At 38.1% G+C, this 18,261-nt stretch overlaps 1 pseudogene across 1 annotated transcript; it reads right to left on the reverse strand.

Annotated features, from left to right (window-relative positions):
- Positions 1–15,441: 15,441 nt before the first annotated feature.
- Positions 15,442–16,368, reverse strand: LOC309857004 (small ribosomal subunit protein uS5 pseudogene; annotated as a pseudogene). The gene has a single exon. The product of its transcript is annotated as a small ribosomal subunit protein uS5 pseudogene (transcript).
- Between the last annotated feature and the right edge of the window lie 1,893 nt (positions 16,369–18,261).

An 18,261-nucleotide genomic window follows, 5' to 3' on the forward strand; every position in this document is an offset into this window, starting at 1 on the left:
TTATTATGTCCACATTGAGTCATCTCCACGAACACTGCCTTTCACGGAATCACTCCCACGACTCATCATCTTCCCACTGCGTCTCTTGGTATTGTCTCTCTCTGATCATTGTCTCCAGGCTGTCTGCTCCTGGTCGCTTGTTGGTGTCATATGCAGGAAAAAGATGGTGTTCTTTCAAGTTGATGTCTGCCAAGCCTGCTGATAGGAAAACTTCAGCCCTCAACACTTGTGTTGTCAAGTACTCGTGCCCTTCAGACCCTCTGCGTCTCACAGTCAACGGCACTGGGAAACAGGTTCCTTGTGTGATCCCAGGGTGCCCTGCTCTCCTGTGCTTTGGTCCTCTTCATGGACTCCAGCCCTCTGATCCACGAACCAACCAAATCTCCCCTGAGCCATGTCTCCAACCTTCTCCCATCATCTCTGCAACTTCCGTTCTCTTTCGCTGTGGAGTTTACCTTGTAGGCTTCAGGTCAATTTCCACCCCACTGCAGTTGTTGTGGTCATCTTTTTGTTGCCTTCATGGTTGAAGAAGCATGAGGTTATTAGACACTACTACCATCTCACTGTCTTCATGTCACCACAATTTGTACTGTGACATAAGCAAGAAGGAATTCTTCCACATGTCTCTTATGGCAGTCTTGCGGAGAGCATTGGACTTTGTCACATCTATCATTCTCAGAAAGACAATAAACAGACGATTTCACTAACTCATGACAGTCAAGAAACATACGAAAAAGAAAGGGTATTGGGACAAACATTATGAATCTAATGAGGAATTCAAATGGTGCTGTTTGTTGGAAGGCCGTTTTGTGAGAACACGGGATTCTTGAAGAGGACAAGAGATGACATTCCTTTAAGGAGATTTCCTGAAACTAATGGAATGTGAGATTTCAAGGCATGTCAAATTGAATTGCTACCCACAAGAGACCGAATTCCATTCTCTCGTATTTTAATAATAATTGTGATGTGAAACACACACACACCACACAGCATTAACACATGCACATGCAAACACACAAAGATAAGACATGCAAAATATGGGAAGGAAGCGAGGAATCGTACCAATGAAGCAACCCCAAGAAAATACCATATAGGTGAAAGGCAAATAGAATCCAAGTCAGAAGCCAACCGAAATGAGAAAGTGAACTATTACCTATCAATAATACATTCAGTACTCAGGACTAAAGTCTCCCGTCAATACAAACAGTTTGTAACAGTGGTTGAAATTCCAAATCAAAAAAAAAAAAAATAGAAACATCCATAAGAAAACAGCAAATATTAAACAGGCTCGTCCTTCTGTTGCCCATAGGAGATTTCCTTCGACTATAAAGATACTCATAGCTTGCAAGTGAAGAAACAGGGAAGACGTAGGTTATGCTATTCCCAAGGAGAAGAGAGCCAAAGTGTTTGTGCCTAAGTCAGCGAGAGTCATTTTATGCCTTCGAGAGAAAAAAGCTAAGCGGAAGGTGTTTTGTCTTGATGGAGCATCAAAACATCAGAAACCTGGAAGAATTGCCAACATATCCACCATGAAAAAAGGTGTATCTAAACGTTGGAAGCCTATGAACACACAGGAATGGAGATGGCGACGTTTATCCAATACTGTTGGCAACTATGATATCCAGGTTAAGCACAGGACAGATTATCTGGATGGGAAGGTGCTAAGGAATAACAGACGTCCACATGGGCATTCGAGACCACCTGAACTTTGGGGGTCCATGAGTAAGATTGCGTCTCTGAGGACAATAAGATATGTTCTTCCCAGCAGCAGACCTAACTTTGTCTATCGCAGGTCATGAGCTCGAGTCCAAATCCAGTCGTAATTCATGGAAGAGAAGTCAAAACCTATCCTGTGCACTTATGATCACGAAGGTATGAAAACAGGAAGATATCACTTTCAAATTGGAAATAAAGCCAGACACTAAAAGTGGAAAACACAACACACTCACAAACTACAATGAATGCAAGAAAGAAAATCCAAAGGAAAAGAAGAAAGAGCCATGAACGAAGGAATTCTAAGAAACTTAGAGGAGGATGCCAAAACATTTTATGGGGAAACAATATAGGGTTAAATGTGTGCATTTCCAAAATTTAAAAACACCGAAAAAGAAAGCCACCTAAAAGGACGACTGAAGGAACAAGATGAAGAAAAACCAAACTCCAAAGTTAACAGAAAAATTGAAATCAGACATGTGATTATCAAAATTAAGGAAATACAAACAAACCAATAGGAAAAAAATCAGGAGATCTCACACTTGAGTTTTGACAACACGAACAAACCGCAGAAGCCATTACTGGGATAAAACAGGGAGACAAGCACACAGTTGCAAGTATGAAACCACATCACAACTGGTAGCAAGGAAAAAAAATAACCGAAAAGGCATAGCCACACATTTATGCTAGCAAATCCAAGAACTGAGAGAAAAGGATAAATTCCCAGACACATAGAAAATTCCAAGATTAGGTCAGGAAACCTACAAAATCTCAGCTCTCTAGTTTAGACGGAAGCCTTTGAAGCAGTAATCCAACCCCTGCCAACACACAGAAGGCCAGGTCAAGTCATTTGCTTGGGCCACTCTTCTATGTATTTAGTGAAGGCATTGTCATGTCCTCTCATCAAATCCAGAGATGGAAGAGGTGGGTAAACTCTAATTTACACGGATAAAGACCCAATTCAAAGAAGGACATTTTAGGAAACCCACCCATGTCATTTCAATAAGGAAAGATAATAAACAATATAATTCTTTCCTTTTCTCCCTGTGACTTCCTTTGGTTTTGAGAGGGCCACATTGTTTTCCTATGAATTGATGTTGTTCTTGTTGCTGTTCTGTTGAGAAAGCCTGCCTATCATCCATCATCCATTTTTGACAGAGTATTCACGGATGCTTTAGTTGCATGGACGTCCTAGTGCTCCTCCTAATATATGCCACAACTCCTGACCACCCATTAATCTGTTCTCTTTTCGGTAGTCCTCAGCTGGATTCTCAGAGTCCTGAGTCACTCCTGGTGTGTCTCCTTCTCTGACTTCTTGCCCTTCATTATTCCCTTCCTTTACTAGGGCCAAGGTATTCCTCCCGAGGCACATATTGTGGGAAGCCATATGATATTTCCCTTTGTCTGCTTGCCTTTTCCATTTCCCAACAGCAGGGCATGGGACATTCATGTCAAGGCAAGGTCCAGGGGTTCATTCACTTCGATGGCAGAGGAATACTGAGGTGCCGAAATGGACCCAAACTTCCTGATCCACTAGTCCTTGCAAGGGCATTGCGGCTCACTCTAAAGGTCTGCTCGAATGGGCCTTGCAAGCCGTCTATATACGCCGTCCCTTTCCTTCTGACTAAAGAGTCTTGGTCCACATGTCTATACCCGTTACCACAACAAGTACAGTTAACTAATAATGACAACAGGTTCGGTAGACCTCTCTGAGAGTTAGCTCTGATGCAGAAGGTCACTCTCCTCAAAGACTTTCAAAGGTATTTAAGGGAAAGCCAGGTAGACAGAGGCCTCATCCCTTAGCCGCGTGTTTCAGAACACTAGGAGACGAGGACACAGACGGCACCATATATCGATGCCCTCACCTTTTACCTCGGAAAGGGACTTTCCGTACCTTAGTCATCACTGACCCATAAGCAAAAGACGCTGACAAAGTACGCTCTCACCCACAGGACGAAAAACCCCACGGAGAGCTGCTCATACCCGCGACCTCACCTTTTCTTGAGATATCTAGAAATTGTAGTGTAAAAGGACACCTTGCCGTCTCCGGGGATATGTTGGCCTAAAGGAAGGTATACTGAATGTCATTTTCCTTCCTCTATGTCTCCAGAAAGGGGAAGTTTGACATTAAACCACAAGACATCCTGAGTTCTTGATCAGGTTCAGAGGGCTCTTGTTTTGTCCTTCCTGGGGCTTCCTACTTAAAGCCATAGGACACCAAGGTCATGGGAGAGGGACAGCTGCTTCAGTGAAGCCAGCATCTGTGATGTCACAAAGCTTTGAGGTCATAGCAACCACTCCTCATCAACCCAGGCCTGATCACTACACTTGACTGGAGTAGTCATGGGTGGGCCAAGAGGACCCCAGGCCGTCCCAAACTGCTGGAGCCGCCTGGGTCTCTCACCAAGGCAGTTTGCGAAGCGAGTCGGTGTCACCTTCTCCATGGCCCAATTCATAGTATTTGGTCGTGAGTGTCAGCACCAGCCCTCTGGACCTCGGAGAAAGGCAAGATGCCGCATTCCATCTTAGCAACGACAAGCCAAGAAACTAACAGACCGCAAGCAATGCCTCAGGGGAGGAAATCTGAGCCCTGCGTAAGGGTGAGACCCTCCCACCAAATCATGGAGCATCTCAACAGGAAAAGGTCCACCCAAGGGAAGCTCAAAGTGAACCCCCGCAACCGTGCCAAAGACATGTCTGGAGTCTTCCACAGAAAGCACACGACTACCTCAATGGTCTCCAGAAAAGGTGCCAACAAGGCCTCCCAATCTTCCAAAAAGACCATGCATCCAAGGCAGAGTCTACACCCTAGAACCTTAGGTCCAGGACGGACTCATGTTCTTGGAGTCCACAGAAGCCAACGGAGAGCATGTTGGAAGAGACCCATAGCCCAATGAAGCCATCTGAAAGACTTCCGTGCCCATTTCTGGAAGACAACTTGTATGTGCAAAAGGACGCATTGAAGAGGATTCGAATGTGGAAGAACCTTGAGCACTCCCTCATGGTGGATCAGCTACCCTCTGTGGAACTGCATGGAGATGTGGCAGCACAAGCCTGCCTTCACCCTCTCATGACCATCCCCCAAATGGTTACATGTGATAAGCAAACAGTGCCTCTTGAGGAAGATGGGCATGTTCCAATGGAGCCCCGAGAGGATGCACAATGTGTTAACAAGGGGTCAGTACAGCATGACAGACAGCGGATGCTGCAGGTTGGTGAGGAGATCCAGGAAGGCAAAGAACAGGAGAATGAACAAGGAAGCTCCAAGCGAAGGTCGGGCATTTTAGGATGGTGGGAGGTTCTCTATTCCTGGCTGCCCTCATTAGGAACCTATGTCCAAATTCAATTAACATCCTTTGGCCCCAGTCAATTATTGTGCACTGTTTTTGTCTTTGTTATCATATCGAACATGCACATGCACGTTTGGATAGAGAGGCAGAGAGATCCCAATCAGGGGGTGGAGCTGGAGAGGGAGAAGCTTACTTGCCCCTGAGCAGAGAACCTGAGAACAGAGTCAATGCCAAAGCCCTGGAATCATGAGTTGATCTGAAGGCCACGTCTGAACTGATGGACACAACCCGGGACCCAACAATTGACTTCTGAATACCTCCTGGTTCTAGACAGAACTGCTGCTCTGTCATTGTTCAGAAATGCAGGGGATAAGGATTTTGGCTTGGCTGCTGTTGCTTGAGCTATCCGGCCTGCTTCGAGAGCTGGTATAGCTTTTCCTCTTGAAGTCAGTGACTGGGCTATGGACAAACTATTCTCCGATGCCTATTTGCCTAAAGAGAATACCTCCATGCCTAGATTTTCCAGGGGTAATGGCACTATGTCTTTAGGTGCTCCGCTTCTGTGGAAGGTGTTGGGAGTCCTCTGTGCCTCTGATTCTGGACCACTTTCTCTGCTCCCAGATGAGGGTCCTTTTCAGCCCCGAGTTCTCCAATCTAGGATAAGCCCTCTTTTCTTTCTCTCACTCTTACTTCACCTACAAGAGGCACCTCTTTCATTAACTTGGTGATTCCCTAAGCTCACTATCATGTTCCATCAAAGAATACATTCAAATGGCCAACAGACACATGAAAAAATGCTCCACATCTCTCGGCATCAGGGAAATACAAATCAAAACCAGAATGAGATACCACCTCACACCGTTCAGAATGGCTAAAATGAACAAGTCAGTCAATGACAGATGCTGGCGAGGATGTGGAGAAAGGGCAACCCTCCTACACTGTATGTGGGAATGCAAGCTGGTGCAACCACTCTGGAAAACAGCGTGGACGTGCCTCAAAAAGCTGAAAATAGAACTACCCTATGACCCAGTGCTTGTAGTACTGGGTATATACCCTACAGATACAAACGTGGCATTCTGAAGGGGCACATGCACCCAAATGTTTATAGCAGCAATGTGCACAATAGTTAAACTATGGAAAGAAACTAAATGTCCTTCAACAGATGAATCAATAAATAAGATGTGGTATATATGTTCAATGGAATACTATGCAGCCATCAAAAGAAATGAAATCCTGCTATTTGTGATGACGTGGATGGAACTAGAGGGTATTATGCTTGGCGAAATAAATCAATCTGAGAAAGACAACTATCATATGATCTCCCTGATATGATGAAGTGGAGATGCAACATAGGCAGTTTCGGGCGTATGAAAAAAAAATAAAAAAAGATGGTATTAGGAGGGAGACAAACCATAAAAGACTGAATCTCACAAAACAGACTGAGGGTTGCTGGGGGGAGGTGTGTTGGGAGAGGATGGTGGGGGTATGGACATTGGAGAGGGCAGGTGCTATGGTGAGTGATGGTGAGTGCTGTGAATCACAGACCTGTACCCCTAGGGATAAAAACACATTATATAAAAAATTTTAAAAAATAATTTAAAAAACCCATTAAAGAAAAAACACAGATTGCAAGCCCAGAGCTAATCTCATATTCAATCAAAACTTTTGAAAGTTTTCCCCTTAAAGATCAGAAGAAAGACAAGTGTGTCCATTTTCACTACTCTCATTTGACACAGTAGTGGATGTCCTAGCCAGAGAAACAAGAAATACAAAGAAATAAGAGACTCCAAAAAAAAAAAAAAAAAAAAAAAGGAAGAAGTAAAATTTTCTTTTTTTGGATAACATGAACTTACATGTTAAAAAATCCTAAAAAATTCACAAAAAATTTGAATAAACAAATTTAGTAAAATTACCAAATACAAGATCAATATATAAAAGAAAAGAATTTTGTTTTGTTTCTTTTTTTTTTATGGACTGCTTCCCAGTTTGTCATGTCATCCTTGTTCAGTGATCACGCTAATCTTCTCTGCATCATTCCAATTTTAGTATATGTGCTGCCAAAGTAAGCACAAGACAGGAGCATTTTAACATTCTAATGATGAACTATCTGAAAAAATAAAGAAAACAATCTAATTCACAATAGCATCAAAAATAATAAAATACTTAGGAATAGATTTAACTAAGAAGATGAAAGATCTGTACTCCATAAACTATGACATTGATAAAGAAATTGAAGGTGACAGAAATGGAAAGATAGCTCATATTTATGAATGGTAAGAATTAACATTGTTAAAATGTCCATACTACCGTAAACCATCTGTAAATCCAATTCCTATCAAAAATCCAATGTTAGGGGCGCCTGGGTGGCTCAGTGGGTTAAGCCGCTACCTTCAGCTCTGGTCATGATCCCAGGGTCCTGGGATCGAGCCCCGCATCAGGCTCTCTGCTCAGCAGGAAGCCTGCTTCCTCTTCTCTCTCTGCCTGCCTCTCTGCCTGCTTGTCATCTCTCTCTGTCAAATAAATAAATTAAAAATCTTAAAAAAAATCCAATATTATTGTTTTACAGAAGTAAGTAAAGAATCCTAAAGTTTATATGAGACCATGAAAGACAACAAATAATCAAAGCAGTTCTGAGAAAGAATGAAGAAGGGAGATTACACTTCTTGATTTGAAACTATACTACAAAGCCCTCATGCTCAAAACAATAAAGTATACTGGCATAAAAACAGACCAATAAACAAGTAGAACAGAATTGAGAGTCCAGAAATAAATCCTTTCATACAGTCACCTAATATTTGACAGGGGCCAACATATGTAATGGGGAAAGATAGTCTGTTCAATAAATGATATTTAAAACTGAATAGTCACATAAACAGTATGAAAAGGGAACCTTATATCACTCATAAGTCTGAACTTGAAATAGATTAAAGACTTAAAGGTGATGCATGAAACTAAATTTCCTAAAGGAAAACATAGGAAAAATTCTCCTTGACATTGGTCTTGCCAATAGTTTTTTGGATACCAGACCAAAAACACAAGCAAAAAAAGCAAAAATAAATAAATGGTATTACATCAAACTAACGTTTCTGCATTGCCAAAAAAAGGGAGAGAGAATGAAAACACAATCCACAGAATGTAAGAAAATACTTACGAATCTTATATCTGAAAAGAGGTTAATAACCAACAGATACAAATAGAAAAAAATATATGATTAGAAAAATAGCAAAAGGATTTCAATAGACTTTTTTTTCAAAAAAGTTTGATAAATGACCAACAGGAGCATTAAAAAGTGCTCAACGTAAAAATCTCAGGGCAAAGTCCTTATGTTGTTGTTGTTGTTGTTTACCTCTGAAAAACACAGCAAGATATTAGAATATATACTACCAAAAAATTGAAACTAACCAATTTTGGTAAATATTGGGGAAAACGGGGAACTTATGCACTGTAATAGGGATATAAATTTGTATGGAAAACAGTATGGAGATTATTCATATTATTAAAAGTAAAATTACCATATGATTCAGTAATCCCACTTCTAGGTATCTATCTAAAGAAAACGAAGTTCACTGTTCAAAGACATATCTGCACTCTTATGTTTATTATAAAATTATTAACTCTAAGCAAGAGATGGAAATAACTTCAGTATCCATTAATGGATGAATGAGTAAAATAAGTATGGTAAATATATACTACGGAATACTACTTAACCATGAAAAATTAAGAAATACTGCCATTTACAACAGCATGGATGGATCTTGAAGGTATTATTCTAAGTGAAATATTTCAAAGATTTTATATATTTTTTAATTTATGTATTATGATATCCCTTACATACAGAATCTGAGGAAAAGGAAAACTAATGGAAACTTAGAGTTGAGTTGACAAGGGGTGAACCTGGGGTGGAGTAAGGTGGTCCAAGGGTGCAAACTTGCAACTATAATATGAAAAAGTTCTGGGGATCTAATGTACAGCATGATGATCATAGTTAATAAGATATACATACTTTTTTTATTGTGCTTCCCTTTATTAAACTTTGCATATATCACATTCTTACAAGTTGAAAGTTTATAGCAATCTTGTATAAAAGAGGTCTGCTGCCACCATTTTTCTAACAACATTTGTTCATTTTGTGTCTCTTTGTCACATGTTGGTAATTCTTGCAATATATCAAGTTTTTTCATTATTATTGTATTTGTTATGGTGATCTGTGATCAGTAATTATGACCCACTGAAAACTCAGAACTAGTGTACTTGAGGTATATACATTGCTTTTCTTTAAAAACATAATGCTTTTGAACAGTGCAGTATAGTTTTTATTTTTTATATGCACTGGGAAACATAATTTTTTATATGCACTGGGAAACCAAAAAATATAATAATTTGACTTAGTTTATTGAGATAATCACTTTATTGAGGCAGTCTGGAACAAAACCCACAAGACCTCTGAAGTTTATCTCTACTATACTATATACATAAAAGTTGCTAAGAGAGTAGATCTTAAAATTCCTTATGATAAATGCATAAAAAACAGTGGCAACTATACGAGATAGTAGATGTATTAACATTTTTATGTAGATTATATTGCAATAAAGATGTATACCAATTTATCAAATTGTACAAAATTTACACAATGTTAAAGGTTTGCAATGTTATAAGAAATCATTTCTTAAATTTACAAATATGTCGATTTTTTTCAATAAACCTGGAAAAAACTTTTTGTAGAATTAATCTATTTTTCAAAAAAGGAATTAAGGCAGTAAAAACTGCAACTAACTCTGAAATAATAGAATATAAAATCCATTTTCATTATATACACTGTGACAAAAAGTATTACTTAGTTTACAATGGAGGAGTACTTATGAAACATGAAGGATGGTCTATAAATAAGGCTGAAAGAGCTCAGTTTTAAGGTTTAAATTTAAAATCTTCTTTTGAAATACTAAACTGACCACCCAGTGTTCCAAACATCAATGTCTTAACTGCATGAATTTATTTCATACAACTCTATAATCTAGTTTCATAAGAAAACAGCATGCAAATTTTGAATAAGACAGACTTGCTTAAGTTTCATGTTCAACAGTAAAGGATACCTCCCTAAAAACAAATAGAAGACAAATCAGCATATTTATTATGATAATTATTATTCATAAAGAGATTCATATTGAATTAGGGAATATATATCCTCAGAGGGGGTAAAGTAAAATGAAATTTATTTTGGTAAATGTGTCTATGAATAGTCAATACAATGCCTCAATATAAATGAATATTACCATTTTGAAGAATTTAATTACTATTACTAGAATTATTATAAGTATAAAAATAGCTATCATTTTAGCATGGAATATGAGACTCTCATGCTCCATGCTTCATCACATACACACAACAACGCAGCATAATAAGTATTATCATCACCATTTCATGGGTGAAAAAACTGAGGCTAACACATTTAGATAACTGGTTTATGATTACATGGGTAGCAAAAATGCATCACACTAATTTAGGCTTTATGATTTCAGAATTGTACTCTTACCATTGCACATTCTATTACTCTGTAAATACTTGGCCTGTTTTCATTTGGTTCTCTAATTTTATTCATGTGGTGATGGCTTAAAGCTTCATTTAAAGGAAGCTTAAAAATTTCATTTAACCAAAAGCTCCCAAGAATTAAAAATGTCATTGATCTAATGTAGACATGGATATCATTAGTTAATGGGTAACTATATATTTTCCACTCTAGTGAGATAAAAGAGTATTTTTCTCAGTTTTAGTCTCTCAGTGTTAAAAAGGACTTTGTTAAAATAGAAATATTTAGACAAAGGTGATCAAAAGTCTGGATCAGGTCACCTTAAGGTAAATATTAGGAAACTGAGGAATCAAATGGAGATTTGAACACTGAGCTATGATATAATGAATGGTTTCAAGTATTTAGTAGAGTATAGAAAAGCCCTTTAAAGCCTGGTCTTAGCCTAGCATTGCAGCTTCTGGGATATCTATCTATCATCTATCTATCTAGATATAATGTGAAAACTTTTTTAACTTAAAGATTTTGAGAAATAGAACATAATCAGCACCATAGAAGATCTGTTTCTGATAACAACCTAGCCCCTCCTCCCAGTTTGTTAATATTCTCTCTTATTTAATGTAACATTGTGCAAATAGACCACTACTGATCTGCTGTTATGAATGAAATAGCTATAATCATCTGTTTGCATATCCTGGTGAAAATATTCATTTAGTTCCATGTTGTATTTCTAGGAATGGACCAAATTTTTATTTTTATTTTTAAGTTTTCTAAATATTGTCCAACTTACCTCAAATGTTTTTATTATGGGCACTTTCATTCTTTCACATTCTTGCAAGGCAATTTTACTGTTGCCCAATATGGTAAGTGTGTAATAGTATGTCATTTTAGGTTTTAATTTATTATTAATTTAATTTAATTTAATTCCAGATTCATAATAAAGATAAACAGTTTTTATATATGAGTGGCCATTTGGATTACCCTTTCTGTAAAGTGCATGCTCAAATCTTTTGATATCTTAACATTGTGTCATACTGACTTCTTTAATAGTAGATTTTCTGAATGAACTTTAAGCTGTGTAGGTCTTCTCTATTTTATTTTGAACTTGTTTTCATTTCAAAATCTTTATATTTATTTTCATAATCTGCTTTTATTTTTCTTTGTCTATTATCTATCTATCTATCTATTTATTTGCAAGCAAGAGAGAGCGAGCAAGTGAGAGTGCAGGGAGGGATAGAAAAAGAAGGGAAAAGAATCTTAAGCAGACTCCAGGCTCAGCACAGAGCCCAACTCTGGGCTCTATTTCACAACCCTGACATCATGACCTGAGCCAAATGAAAGAGATAAAATAAAATTAAGGTGTTAAAAAAAAAAAGGAAAAAGAATTGGAGGTTTAATTAAGTGAGCCACCCAGGCACCCCTGTGGTACCTTAAATTAGCTGTCATATTTTTAAAGTTCTAGAGTATCCATTTGTTCATTTATAAAACCTTTCTCAATATCATTTTTAGTGTCAGTTTTTGGTTCAATTTGCTTCCCCTCTCATTTCTTTGAGCAGAGTAATCAAGCCATTTTACAATCTTTATTGATCATTTTAACATCATACTTAATCCCATTTTGTCTATCAAATCTTGTTAATGGTTTTTCTTTGTGTGCTTTGTTACATTTTGCTATGTTCAAGACATTATATTTGAAACTCTTATTGAGTAGGGATAATTAAGAGCTATAATAATGGTATGGTCCTCCTTGGCAGGATTTTCTCTTATATCTGAGACTCTACAAGACAATCATACTCCAAATTCAGTGATTGACTTTCTCAGTTTACACAGAAGGCAAGGTAGGCTATAGTCTTATTTCTGCTTCTCCTTGTGCTTTGGGGATCTCAAGTTAAATTTGGGTTGTACCAAAGTCCTCAAATTTGATTGCTGCTGGATTTTGAATTTTGTTCCTCTAGTATCAAGAGTCTATGAACAACAGATCTCAGTGGGTTTTAGCAGTTTTAAATGCTCTCATAGCTAAAATGGCTTCAGGGCATATATCTCTAGGCTCTCATTGTATTTCGTATTTTGGCCCAGTAATCCCTCACTTATTTTTATAATCATTCTGATATTTTTAACTTTAAAAGCTATTTTGTCTGGATTTTTAGTTGTCTTAAGTAGGAGTTTTTAGATCACCATTACTAGAAGCAACAACAAATATACATGAAAATATCTGCAGTAGTTTATCACATCTTTATGGCTTTGAACTTCCATAAGCTGAGGCATCCTTCTCTAATCACTTAGGCAAACTCCAATTTACCCTTTAAAACAACCCAAGAATTGCTTCATTTAAGAACATGTTCAGGGATGACTCTTCCCCACTGTTCTTACCAACATTCCCACACACTCTTTGCTACCCAAAGGTTGTTTATGAACTTTCGTTAGGTATATCAGCGTGACCAGAATTTTGCTCTATTGTATTTTTGTCCTTTAGAGCTTTAATTAAATATGAATTCCATAGAAAGTCTGTCCCTTTTCTTTCAAACCTGGGTTAGTTATTTCTTCTCATTCTTTGTCAGAAGTTACTTTATTAGAGAAACTTATAGCTCTATTGTGACTTTGGAGCCTTTACAGTTTTTCGACTGGAAAAATCACCCATCCCTGAGATTTTTACGCAGCTTCCTAGCTGATATTATTCAGAAATCTGTTCAAAACAGACTTTTTCAGGGAGGCCCTTTTGGACCACTCAGTTTAAAAACCTCTTCTCAATCACTGCTCTTTTAAAAATGTGCTTATTTAGTTCAAATATGCATCTCTATTAAAGAAAAATCAGTACGTTTTTTTTTTTTTTTAAAGTTGGCATACCTATTATCTATCTCTCCCATTAAAATGATTCCTCTGGGCTGGGGTTTTGTTGTGCTCATCTTAGGCCAGGCACTCAATAAATTGTCTCTGAGTGATTGAATTGTTTGACTCCCTTGCTAGATTCTCAACTTCATGAGGCCAAGGATTGTTCTATTCAGTCCTTCTTTATCCTCAATGTCTGTTATATTGCAGTCACTTACGTGACTAATGGGAAAAATCACAGAAAGAAAGAGTTAAAACTACAGAAAAACCCTGTAGGTTCAATAACACAAAGCTTTCTAAAATTATTTAGCCCAGGAATTGAATACTGGCTGCACTTTTGATTTTTTTTAAATGGTATTGAATTTAATTTAAATGGAAATACTGGAATGGTAGAATAATAAAAAAATTATAAAAGCAACTTGCTCCTTAAAGTAAGAATTATATAGGGCATCTATTCTAGAAGCAAAATTTTCAAATGACAAACATCTGAAAGCATAGAAGGAGAAGTAAGAGTGTGAATTGTACTTCAATGCTCTTTTCTTTATATTCAACAAACAGCTTCATTCACACACCTTTCCAATTTTTTCAACTCTTTTGACAAAGCCTTCAGAGGAGTTACTGCTGATGACAACCATCACAGCCTAACAGGAGAAATTTTATAAAGAAAAATAATAGCATGTTTTTCCCAAATTGTTAAGGATATGGTGAATCTCTGTCGGATTCAAAGGAGGAATGTGCAATTCCATGCTATATATAATAATAACTTATTTTAATAGTGGCTTTGCAATTTTTCAGATATATCCATTTACTGAAACCACTATCAAATAAACAAAAACAAACAAATGAACAGGGGTTCGAGACAGAAATTATCTAATCTAAAAATAGCACATGTTCACAGAATACACAACACATATCCCAAGTACTACTATAGGCTTCAAGTAATAGTCAAAACAATAGTAAACATGATTCAGACCACACCAGTCAAATCATAAATGGGACCTTAACTGTAAATCCTTATCTTTAGATCAAAGCGGGTAATTGGGGGCTGAAGATACATTATAGAACTAATATGTTATAGAACTCCTCTGAAATGAGTCATTTATTCCATCACTTTTCCTGCACAGCTGCTGACCCATGTTTTGGTTCCTGGAAATAGCTGCTACCCTGTCATACTTCTTAAAAGCACATATATTGATAACTCTACTCATTCCTCCATTCCTCTGTGACTGTCACTGTGTTAAAATGTGGAGTCAGCTGACTCACTTGTGATGGTAATAAAGTAGATGAGTTTGCAAAGTATTTTGTTATTTCTAAAAATGCAAAAACCAAATTACATTGAAATCATAAGGGGTGTTTCAGGGAGAGCTGTAGGATGTGGTTTCTTGTGTAATCCACAGAGATTAGCTCCAACACATATTTAAACTCTCCTCTAGGAGCAACCTTAGTGGTAAAGCAAGAAGATAAACAGATGTATACACACCCTGGCACAAATTTATCACTTATGTTTGGCTTCCTAGTCTCCTCATGTTACTTATTTATCTTAACTTCTCTCTGAAATCAGGGAACACAGAATCTCAATCAGTTGACATTTTTCTACTGAATTACCCAATAGTCCGATCATACCCCTAATACGTTTTAAAATTATTTCACTCATAATCCCAAATCTGCTTTGCTTCCTCATCTTAGTACACTGTAATTTGATTTCAAAATGAGGACAGTTGTCAGTAATGCCACATTCATTCATCTATTTTACAATTCCATGTGCTTATAACTATGAAGATATGTTAATAACATCCATTCCAATAAGCCACCCTAAATTTATTATCATGAAACAAGACCTCAAGAAAGAGAATTCAAAATCATCCATGTATTTGCAACTTATTGCAATAAAGCCTTTATCAATAGACTTCCCTGTGCACATGGTGGTCAAATTGCTGGTGAAAACCAGCCAGATCTATTACAAGCTTTCTCATGGCTTCTAGGTAACCCAAGTGAGCCTTTATTGATACTGGGAAGGGATAAAGCAGGGAAGGGATAAACAGTGCTATAAGATTTGGCTAGACAAAAGTAATGACTCTCATTACAAAGTGAGTATTTTTTTTTTCAAGCTTTAGTTCAGTTTATTTTTCTTGTATAAAACTATGTAGTAGCCACAGCTGGAGCCTGGGTCCTCTGAACAGAGACTCTGGTGTGGGTCTTCACAAGATGGTCCGTGAACTCCTGATAGGGAGACTTGGTGAACACAGTCTCCTTCCAGAGATCAGGGGTGAGATAGCTGTAGGTCTTGGAGATGGCATCGAAAGTAGCCTTGGCAAAGTTCCCTAGGGTGGCAGTGCAGCCCCTGGCCGAGGTGTAGCAGTCGTCAATACCAGCCATCATCAGCAGTTTCTTGGGCACAGGGGCCGAGACAATGCCAGTGCCTCTGGGGGCGGGGATGAGACGCACCAGCACAGAGCCACAGCGGCCAGTCACCTTGCACGGGACAGTGTGGGGCTTGCCGATATTGTTCCCCCAGTAGCCTCGCCGCACAGGGACAATGGAAAGCTTCGCCAGAATGATGGCTCCGCGGATGGCAGTGGCTACCTCCTTGGAACACTTGACACCCAAACCGACGTGTCCATTGTAATCTCCGATGGCGACAAATGCTTTGAACCTGGTCCGCTGGCCCGCGCGCGTCTGCTTCTGCACAGGCATGATCTTCAAAACCTCGTCCTTGAGGGAGGCTCCCAGGAAGAAGTCGATGATCTCAGACTCCTTGATGGGCAGGGAGAAGAGATAGATCTCCTCCAGGGACTTGATCTTCATGTCTTTGACCAGGCGGCCCAGCTTGGTGACGGGGATCCACTCCTTGTCCGCGGCCTTGCCCCCGCGAGCTCCGCGGCCTCGGCCCCGGCCCCGACCACGGCCCTGGCCCCGGCCCCGGATGCCTCTGCCGAAGCCACCGCGGAAATTGCCACGGCCTCCCATTCCAGGGCCCCCGTGCACTCCGGGCCCTCCCGCAGCACCGGCGTCATCCGCCATTTGGTGTTCTCTCGGAGAGGAAACAAAGTGAGTATTTTAAAGCAAAAGAGCCTGTTGGGAATATTGTTTTATAAAATAGTGGTTTTTTTTATTAACTTTTTAAAATTCAATTAGGTAACATATAGTGTACCAATAGTTTCAAATGTAGATTTCAGTTATTCATCCATAGCATATAATAGCTAATGCTCAGTACTTACTGTTATAGCTTCTTGAAAGCAGAATTTTAACCCACTGAGCCACCCAGGCGCCCTTGAAAGCAGAATTTTAGATCACATTTTCTGATTACTTCCATGTCGTACAACACTTTCCTGCTAGCAACCTTCAAAACATACTGTTTGTTAGAGGAATTTCTTTAATAATAAATAAATAGGAATTCATTTAAATTTATAAATATATAAAATAAATAGGAATTTATTTAAATTTATTTAAATATTACACACTGTTTCATTGTTCATAAATAAGGTGATGATATTATAGCCATTAGTTGGTAGCACTGATATATCACTATCTTTTTACTTCTCAGTGCATTCTCTTTACACAAATAGATATATATTTTAAAAAATGTGAATCTGTGGCAAACTTGTAAAAAACCCTATACAGTAAAGTTTATCATTTTAAGTAATCTCAATTATCTTCCTCAATTGTGATAGTATATCCTTCTATCTAGGCCAGATATTGTATGAGGGATTTGAAGAGACATACTTTTCTAAATTTCACTTTTCTCATCTGCAAAATGCTTATCATGATCCTACAAAAAAATACACTTATAATTTTTTGATGAAAATTTATTTATTTATTTTAAGATTTTATTTCTTTCTCAGAGAGAGTGGGCGAGAGAGCAAGCACAGGCAGACAGAATGGCAGGCAGAGGTAGAGGGAGAAGCAGGCTCCGGCCCAGCAAGGAGCCAGATGCGGGACTCGATCCCAGGATGCTGGGATCATGACCTGAGCCAAAGGCAGCTGCTTAACCAACTGAGCCACCCAGGCGTCCCTTTTGATGAAAATTTAATCTGTATAAACAATATATTTGTTGTAATGCGTGGTTCATGGAAAACATCTTTTTTAATTATAAGCAGTATTAGAAATTAAGTAAATGTGTCTATAATATTTAAAGTTTTAACACATAATTCCACTGCTTTGCCTTATTTTCTCAAATCCCTTTACCACTTTCACTGACAGAGTCAAATGTACTTTTTCTACTAGTAGCCAGCTCTTGGTCTTTTGTCAGAAGGATGCCCTTGTGAATTATTTATAATAGAGATATTAGCAATAATAATAATAATAATAAGTAGCAATGAAAATGTTAAAAAAAAAGTTTTCTTAACTAATTAGGGTTCTTAGACATCAATTAGAGGAACCACCTCGGGCAAGCAAATTAATCTGCAAGACATTCCCAGAATTAACAAGTCAGTCAGATACAGGGTTGTCTGTAGACTGAAAAGAACTAGGTTTGGAAAATAGGTAAGGACAGTGAAAAAAGTGATCAAATTTTTGGGCAAAATAAACTCTTAGGTGTCCTTTCAATGGAGTCCTGTTCATTATGTAGCAGAAACTCTGGAGATTATCTCAATCCATTGGAGTCACCCCGTTTATTAGCTTGCTATTGACAAAGTTATTTACAAACTGTAGAGCAAGAGGTTATAATGGAGAAAACTGATGGTAATGCACAGGATTCTTGTTAACAATAATGCAAGTTAGTGATTTTTCATTAGAAAACATAAATTCTATAACCCAAATTATGGGCCCAGAGCACTTCTGCTGCACAACTCTGCTTATATCCCAAATAACCATGTGAACTAGTTTTAATATCTGCTTCTCTTATTAATTTTTGAATAAAAATTCTTGACACAAGTATTTTATAATTGTGTGATAATCATGAATTTAATTTTTGGA

Source organism: Mustela nivalis (assembly GCF_964662115.1).
Source record: "Mustela nivalis genome assembly, contig: HAP1_SCAFFOLD_158, whole genome shotgun sequence".
NCBI lineage: Eukaryota > Metazoa > Chordata > Mammalia > Carnivora > Mustelidae > Mustela > Mustela nivalis.